Genomic DNA, 9579 nt, shown 5'->3' with positions numbered 1-9579 from the left:
CAATCAACCATCCTCTCACGACAGCCCTCTTCAGTCTACCTCCTCATCTTCAGACTTCTCCACCCGCCCAAACTCACCTACTCTTTGCTCTCATCAGTCAAATCCGGTTACGTCGAGTCCTTCTAATTCTCCAATCTCTACTCCTTCTCTTCAATCTACTAATCTTCCTTCTAATGTCACTCAATCTCAACATCCTATGGTCACTCGTTTGAAATATGAAAATTTTAAACCTGTTCGCAAACTAAACCTTCACATTGATTCCTCCTCTGCTATCCCTAAAAATTATCTACAGGCTTTTAAAGAATATACTGCTCTTATCTCTAACAAAACTTGGGTACTTGTTCCGAGACCTCCTGCTGCTAATGTTATTAACTGTATTTGACTGTTTAAAAATAAACATAATGCAGATGGGTCATTATCTCGCTATAAAGCTCGTCTTGTTGCTAATGGACGAAGTCAGCATCCCGGTATTGATTGTGATGAGACGTTTAGTCCTGTCGTTAAGCCCGCCACCATACACACCGTTCTTACCATTGCTGTCACACATAAGTGGCCTATTAGACAGCTTGATGTAAAGAATGCTTTTCTTCATGGGCATTTACAAGAAACGGTATACATGCAACAACCACCAGGTTTTAGAGATCCCTCTCGACCAGATTTTGTGTGTTTTCTTCAGAAGTCTCTTTATGGTCTCAAGCAGACACCTCGGGCTTGGTTTCGAAGGTTTGCCATGTTCATTTCATGCATTGGGTTTGTTCATAGCCGGTGTGACACTTCTTTATTCATATACAAGGCTCTCATACGACATACCTATTATTATACGTGGATGACATTGTTCTTACTAGTTCTTCTCCTAAGTTACTGACTCACATTATCTCTCTATTGAGTACTGAGTTCTCTATGTCGGATCTTGGGGACCTCCTCTATTTTTTGGGTATTACAGCTACCCGTTCGGCCGATGGATTGTTCTTGTCTCAACAAAAACATGCAACCGGAATTCTCAATCGAGCTTCTATGTCTAACTGCAAGCCCGCTTCTACTCCAGCTGATTTATCTGCAAAGCTGGATGGATCTGGTCCACCTATTGATGATCCTACTTTATATCGCAGTTTAGTTGGTGAATTACAATATCTTACATTCACTCGACCTGATATCACATATGCTGTGCAACAGATATGTCTATATATGCATGACCCGCGTGAACCTCATTTCACTACTCTCAAACGTATTTTACGTTATGTTCGAGGTACTACTATTTATGGGCTTCAGTTATTATCTTCATCCATTTGTTCTCTCATTGCATACTCTGACGCTGACTGGGGTGGTCACAATCTTCTCTCTTGGTCCTCCAAACGTCATAATACTACATCAAGGTCGAGTGTTGAAGCTGAATACATGGATGTTGCCAATGTGGTGGCTGAAACATGTTGGATTCGCAACTTCTTGAGCTTCATTATATGCCTGCTAAGGCTACCATTTTCTATTGTGATAATGTGAGTGTTGTTTACATGTCATCTAATCCGGTTCATCACCAGCGCACCAAACACTTAGAGATTGATCTCCATTTTGTTCGAGACAAAGTCGCCATGGGTCATGTTCGTGTCCTTCATGTTCCGTCTTCTTTACAATATGCTGATATTTTTACAAAGAGTTTGCCGTCTCCTTTGTTCCTTGATTTCCGATCTAGCTTGAACGTTCGTGATCCTACCCTCGTTCAACCTTCGGGGGGCTGTTAGCGTATGATATATAGTTTGTATGTGTATTCGTTTATTGTGTGTGGCCCATGTATTTGGCCCTTTTATGATGTATCATGTCTATATATTGAGGGTATGCAATATAATTGTTTTTATTGGAAATATAGACGATTTCATACAACAGGTTAGAGATTTTAGGTAGAGGGTCGCATGGCTAAACACATATTATATTATATATATGATGAAAAATGAGACATGTTATAAGTCTGATGGAGATGACAAGGATGTCAAGTCCCGGTGTCCCACCATGTAGAAAATTTAAGCTTGTATTTATATTGTTGGATATTACTTTTTAAACATATGATAGGAATTGGAATGGAGAAGTATTCCAAGCAGGTTTAGCAAGTTAGACTAGTATTTATGTTGACTAGAAACCAATTAAGAACTTAATCTCAGGGCTCGAATGTGAGTTGTATAAAATCCAATACTGGTGATATGTTTCTGCATATGATACAATACCTGCCATCTCTGTTTCTCTCTATATCTATATATCTCACTGTCCAAATTTTTTACAAGTCATGTGCTTCTTCAAAGAAATAAGTATAGTGAGGTTTGTGGTCCTCCTGTATTTCACTTTATCCATCACCATCTCATCTGGAGCCAACACCATATCTGCAAACCAGTCTCTGTCTGGAGACCATACAATCATATCCGAAGGTGAACAATTCGAGCTGGGTTTCTTCAAAGCAGGCAACTCTTCCAAATATTACATAGGCATATGGTATTATAAGAAGCTCTATTTCAATCTTCCCACCATAGTTTGGGTGGCAAACAGAGAAACACCCATCTCTGACAGATTCCGTTCAGAATTAAAAATCATTGATGGTAATTTGGTGCTCTTGAATGAGTCCAAGTTCCAGATTTGGTCCACAAATGTCACCACGACCAGTACCACTTTTACTTCTGCAATCGCTGTTTTTCTTGATGATGGCAACTTAGTTTTGAGAGATGGTACTTCAAATTCAAATGAACCTTTTTGGCAGAGTTTTGAGCACCCAACTGATACTTGGTTGCCTGGTTCTAAACTTGGTTATAATAATAGAACAAAAACGAGTCAGGTTTTTACATCATGGAGAAGCAAAGAAGATCCTGGTGTAGGACTCTTCTCTTTGGAGCTTTATCCATCAAGTAAAGAGTATGTAAGCAAGTGGAATGGGTCTCAGCAATATTGGACAAGTGGGTCTTGGAATGGGAATTCGTTCGAGTTAATACCTGAAATGAGGTTGGATAACATATTTAATTACAGCTACAATACGAATGAGAACGAGAGTTACTTCACTTATTCTGTGTATAATCCTTCCATTATATCTAGAAATATGATGGATGTTTCTGGTCAAATTCAGCTACTAACATGGTCAGAAAATACCAAAGAGTGGATTTTAGTTTGGTCTCAACCTAAAACACGGTGTGATGTCTATGCTTTGTGTGGGGCCTTTGGGATTTGCAGGCAGACTGCATCACAATTCTGTAATTGCTTGACTGCTTTTGAGCCAAGTTCAGAGAGTGATTGGAATCAGAGTGATTTCTCTGGTGGGTGTGTGAGAAAATCTGATTTACAGTGTGGGGGGAACATGGAAAAGCATGATTTTCTGATGATTACAGTCAAGAGTCTGCCACCAAATAACTCTACGGAAGTTGGGAGTGCTGGAGAATGTCGTACAACATGTTTGAACAATTGCTCATGTAATGCTTACTCTTTTGTCGATAATCAGTGTTTGGTTTGGGATGGAGATCTCTTGAACCTCTCGGAAGACAATGATAATGATAGTGGGAAAACAATCTTTGTCAAAGTCGCTTCAAAAGATCTTCCACATCATAAAAAGGCTAACTGGGTCACCGTGGGTGCTGTTGTTGGGTCTGTAGGTGGTGTGGTTTTTGTCTTGGGTGTAATTTTGGTCTTGATCTTTAGAAAAAAGAGGATATCATTATCGGCGGGTATGACGACAATGGAGGGATCTTTGGTGGCATTTGCATACAGAGATTTAAAAATAGCTACAAAAAATTTCTCGGACAAATTGGGAGGAGGTGGTTTTGGTTCCGTGTTCAAGGGGGTACTGCATGATTCATCGATTGTGGCAGTGAAAAAGCTTGAAAGCATCAGCCAAGGAGAGAAACAGTTCAGGAGTGAAGTCAGCACAATCGGTACTATCCAACACGTTAATCTTGTACGCCTTCGTGGGTTCTGTGCTCAAGGTAAAAATAAATTATTGGTGTATGATCACATGGCAAACGGTTCTTTGGACACCCATCTTTTCCATGGAAAACAAGTTCTAAACTGGGAAACGAGGTATCAGATTGCACTTGGAACTGCAAGAGGGTTAGTCTATCTTCATGAGAAGTGCAGAGACTGTATCATTCACTGTGACATAAAGCCAGATAACATTCTCTTAGATGTTGATTTCAGTCCAAAAATCGCAGATTTTGGTCTGGCAAAGCTTGTTGGTCGAGACTTTAGTAGGGTTTTGACAAGTACAAGGGGGTCCATAGGGTATCTAGCACCAGAATGGTTATCAGGGGTGGCTATCACAGCCAAAGCAGATGTTTATAGCTATGGAATGGTGCTTTTTGAATTACTTCATGGTAAGAGAAATGCAGAACAATCTGAAGGTTCAAGGAGTAAATACTTCCCTGGTTTGGTTGCAAGTGTTCTTATAGAGGGAGGTGATGTCATTAGCCTTTTAGACAGTAGGCTAAACAGGGAAGCTTGTATTGAACAAGTGACAAAAATTTGCAAAGTTGCGTGTTGGTGCATCCAAGATGAGGAAGAGAGAAGGCCTACCATGAGTCTGGTGGAACGTATTCTTGGAGGGGTATTGGATGTGGAGATGCCTCCAATACCCCAGATCTGTCACTATAATTAACATTGTAGTCACTCACATTGGACGTGGTTTATTTCCAATCCAACACATCATCTTCTTTAAGGCAATTAATTCTCTTTATTATGTCTCTGTTATATTCATATTAGACATAATATCTTTGTAAAATAAATAAATATTATCATTATTATGAAAATGCGACCAATAGATGGTCGCTTAACTATTTAAATAGTAAGTGGGTAGGCACTCAAGTTTGAATTGACTTGCTAAAAAGGAATTTTGGTCATAATCTTGGAAATGAGTTGTTCTTAGTTCTTAGTGTGACCCTTCATTCACGGTGCATCTTTTGTCAAAGTCACGATAACGTCCTATCTTTTCTATGTAGCTTTCATTTACCTACAAAGTTTACTTTGAAAATTGAAATCAAAAGTAACAAACCCTATTTATGCTTCTTTTTAAATATAGTAAATTATGGAAATAGTCTCATTGGCACAAGGTCACAATTTTAATCAAAGTTTCAAAAAATTTACACCTTCATTTACCTACAAAGTTTACTTTGAAAATTAAAATCAAAAGTAACAAACCCTACTTATGCTTCTTTTTAAATATAGTAAATTATGGAAATGGTCCCATTGGCACAAGGTCATAATTTTAATCAAAGTTTAAAAAAATTAACACCGATAATATTTCTATTGCTTCTATTTCCATCAACTTTGGTCATTTTTTAAAAGATTTTTTTAGTCTCACTACAAGAATAACCGGCAATAGCAGTGACGCCTTTAGCTGCAACGTGGACTTTTAGCAGTGACAAAAAACAAACGTGTTTTTTGTCGCAGCTAAAAGTCCACGTCACCGCTAAAGACTTATTTTGGTGATCCGCGTCATTTCAATCTCATCCATCGATTTAAGATATGATCCTACGACTAGGAAGACATAAGAAATCCCGTGTTGTTTTCCTTCCGGTGTGTCGCCGCTAAAGAGTGCACGTCGCCGCTAAAGGCGTCGCCGCTAAAAGCTTATTTTGGCGATCCGCGTCATTTCAATCACATCCGTCGATTTAAGCGACGATCCAATGACGTAGAAAACTCCGCGTTGTTTTCCCTCCCATTTGTCGCCGCTAATGAGTACGTGTCGCCGCTAAAGGCGTCGCCGCTAAAGGCCGTCGACAATAAAACCCCTCTCTGCTCCATTTTTCTGTGTTCTCCCTTCTTCTGTCTCACCATCGTCGTCGACCTCAATGGAATTTCGCAATTTCACCCATCTCTGCTCCATTTTTCTCTTTTTCTTTTTCCTTTTCACTTCTCCTTACTAAATTTCTAGCATTGAGATATGGATGTGTATTTGTATGTGCATTTGTATGTATATGTGTATTTTGATGTTGTAGATGTCTATTTATATGTGTATTTTGTGTTTGTAGATAAGGATGTGTATTTGTATGTGCATTTGTATGTATATATGTATTTTGAATGTATTTTATGTATGTATTTGTGTTTTTGTATGTGCAGTTCTATGTATATATGTATTTTTATGTATGTGTATGTATTTTTGTATGTATATGTGCATTTTGTATGTGTATTATGTATGTATATATGTATTTGTATGAATAGAAATACATATTAATAGTGGCGACGGAGAGCATTAGCGGCGACGCAACTTTAGCGGCGAAAAATGAAGCATCAGCGGCGACCAATGGAGCATCAGCGACGAGCCTTTAGAGGCGACATGTCGCCGCTAATACCTTTAGCGGCGACATGTTGGGCCTTTAGCGGCGACGCCTGTCGTCGGTAATACTCTCATTTCTTGTAGTGTCTTTGGACCAAAAATTACAAAATTAGCTTGGTATTTGTGTGTTTGTGAATTAAGGTATGTAAGATAATGAGAATAGTTATGCTTGGAGAATATTTATGGTGAGTTCTTTATTAAGGTGGAGGGTATCCATATTTTCTATCCTTTCTCATCCACTTGTCATATTATTGTTAGATCAATTTTTATCTCTTTTCTTTCTTCCATCGTTTCAATCTTCTTCCATCGTCCAATCCTAAAACATATGAAAACCATCTTTCTAATTCTTCCCAACCCACTTACTTCTTTTTATTTTTATTTTTTAAATTAAATTTTTACGAATTTAAAACTTAAAGAAAATATTAAAAAACATTTAATTAAAAAACATGCTACAACAAAATGTAAACTAAATCCTAAAAAGACAATTAAAATGAAAAGAAATATTTAAAATACAACAAGACGTAAATTAGAAGACAAAATAACAAATGTCGCCTTCTTTTTTAATTTGACACATGATATTTTTTAGTAATTTTTGATTAATTCATATACCCACGTGTCGTTAGTGTGTGTTTGTGTTTATTAAAATGCTAACTAATAAAATGTCACCTATTAATAATTAATCAACTATATTTAATCTACCCTAATAAATGATATTTTTTCTTCCAAATGGAAACTTTTTATTCAACTTGACACCCAATATTTTTTTTGGTAATTTTGGATTAATAAATATCTACATGTTATTTTTGTTTTTTTTCTTTTTATAAAAATGTCAATTAATAAAATGCACACTATTAATTCTTAATTAATTGTATTTAATATTTAGTCAATATCTACTTAATAAATCAAAATATTTTTTTTTTGCCAAATTTTAACTTTTCATTCAATTTGAAACATGACATTTTGTGGTAATTTTGGATTAGTTAACGTCCACATATCATTATTTTGTATTTTTTTTTATTAAAATGTCAAATAATAAAATGTCACATATTAGATATTAATCAATTATATTTTATATTTACTAAATATATTTAATAAAAAAGGAAACCGAGGTACATTCCTTATCTACATTAATAAATCATAATTTCTTTTCTAAAAGTTATGTAACGCCCTGCTCCGAATCGATTCCTAATTTGAGGCAGTGGCCCGAAGATCGGTTACCATAAGGCTTAAGGCCTTAGGGAAGAAGAGAATTAGCCTTTTGGATGTGGGTGTTACAGATTAATTGATCTGAGAGTTCGGTTGTGTTTCGGAACCCAATGGTATAATCGTAATTTTGCAGTTTGGGCCTTTATGAATTCTGGGTTTTTGTTCGGGAGGTTTTAAGGCAAAGGTGAATTGATAGAAGTGTAGGGTTTCACGTCACCTTTTTGTGGATATAAAGTTCATTGGAAACAAACTTAGGATGAATGAGTTATGGCCAAATAAAGTTGAAGTGTTTTGGAGCTTGATCGAGTATGCGGGGCTTACTCACCAAGTAGGCGTAGTGGGTTAAAGGATCGCGGGTTCTTCTTGACTATGCCAGGCGTACTGAGGGGTACGTGAGGCGTACTCCCGTCAGATGGAAACCCTATTTTTTTAAGGTCTTGACCCTATTTAAGCATCATTTGTTCTTGAGTCTTGTCCCTTATCAATCTCCAAGCCTCCTAAACCCTAATATTCGACCCTTAGCCGCCATCTTGGAGTTCTTAAGCTTTTATGAGGAATCTTGGAGTGTTTTGTGCATTTTGAAGAGATTGATGGTTTTTGAGGGCTCATCACTTGGAGTGGGGCTTGTAGATCCATAAGTTTCTCATCTTTTGCAATCTATTACAGGTAAAAAGCTCTCATCTTGGCATCTATTTGGTTAGATCTTGTTTAGGGTGGTTTATGGCACATTTTGGTCCCTTTGCTTTGTCTTTATGAGGTTGAGCTTGCCCCAAGAGTTTGGACACTAGATCTGGACGTTTTAGGTGCCCCAAATGCATAAAAATATGCTTTTGATAATTGATATCAACTCATGCATGTGTTTTAGCCTCTTAGATGAAGTTGTAAAGTAAGAACTTGGATTTGGGACCCATTGAGCCATGCAAAAGCTCAAAGCTAACAAATTTATGGATTAAGGCATGATTTGGATCTAGATATGAGCATTAGACATTTTGGCTTAAGGGATTAAGACCTTATCTAAATGGAATGTGGGCAGGATGAGTACGTGGGGCGTACCTCCTAGTATGCGGCACGTACTGAGTCAAGTGGGTGTACGCTGAGCGTACCAATTGAGTACATGCGGCGTACTCAGTCTGTTGGGATTTCTTAATGTGTTGACTTTTTGACCTTAGACCATTGACCAGAAGTTGATTAGGGTTGACCATTGGATATTATGGGCATTTTAGAATATTAGGCCCTCTCGGTTAGGCCCATGATGGGGTTTGGGACCAGTTTGGGTATTTGGGCCTTATTGGGCCTTGTGGTGTCATTTAAGGGATTTAGGCTTATGATGCTATTGGATTGGTCTTTGGAGTTTGGCAAAGTAAGGAAAGGGGTAAAATGGACTTTTACTCTAAAGGCTTGGTCATTAGATTAGAATTCGTGTTTGGTCGGGAATCAATTATTGATGGAATATTATCTGATGATGCAGTACGAGGTTTTCCGGTAGCAGCATTCGAGTGCTCGATTATCTTGGTTTGAGGTGAGTTTTCATCACTCTACTTGCAGGTCGAAGGCACCAAGTCCGGCCCTTTAGATTCAATATCTTGTTATACATGCTATTATAATGTAGTGATCTGTTAGATCGGTATACTGGTATATAGCATGATGATATGCTTAGGGATCTGTAGATCTGCCCGATTATCTATTGACTGGTTATATGTTGGTTATTGGTTGAGGTTTAACTGCTATGTGCATGAGCCAACAGACCGGGGGCATTCCAACCAGATGGTTGATTCGGCCTAAGGGTATTCCATCCCGAGGGTGACTAGACCTATTGTATAAGTGCATTCCAACCCGATGGATGATTGGGCCTGGGGTATTCTAACCCAATAGTTGATTGGATCCAATATGATTGTATGGTATATGGTGAGATTGGATTGCTTTATGAATCAATCAATAGGCCTAGGGTATTCTAACCCAATGGTTGATTGGACCTGACATGTTTGGTATTTAACCCGGTGGTTGATTTGACCAAACCGCTTATGATACGAGGGTATTCCATCTCGAGGATGACTGGGCCCACCGTAGACATGCCTGGTATT

The 9579-nt window shown here is 37.9% G+C and overlaps 1 pseudogene; it reads left to right on the top strand.

The window, feature by feature from the left end:
- The first annotated feature begins 2079 nt into the window (after positions 1–2079).
- LOC145166159 (G-type lectin S-receptor-like serine/threonine-protein kinase At2g19130 pseudogene) lies at positions 2080–4674 on the top strand (annotated as a pseudogene).
- Positions 4675–9579: the final 4905 nt, after the last annotated feature.

This window comes from Lactuca virosa, chromosome 3, assembly GCF_052849685.1.
Source record: "Lactuca virosa cultivar CGN04683 chromosome 3, Lactuca_virosa_CGN04683_v6, whole genome shotgun sequence".
Lineage (NCBI taxonomy): Eukaryota > Viridiplantae > Streptophyta > Magnoliopsida > Asterales > Asteraceae > Lactuca > Lactuca virosa.
Note: the sequence above shows the minus strand (reverse complement) of the source record. Positions and strands in the feature narration are given on the sequence as shown.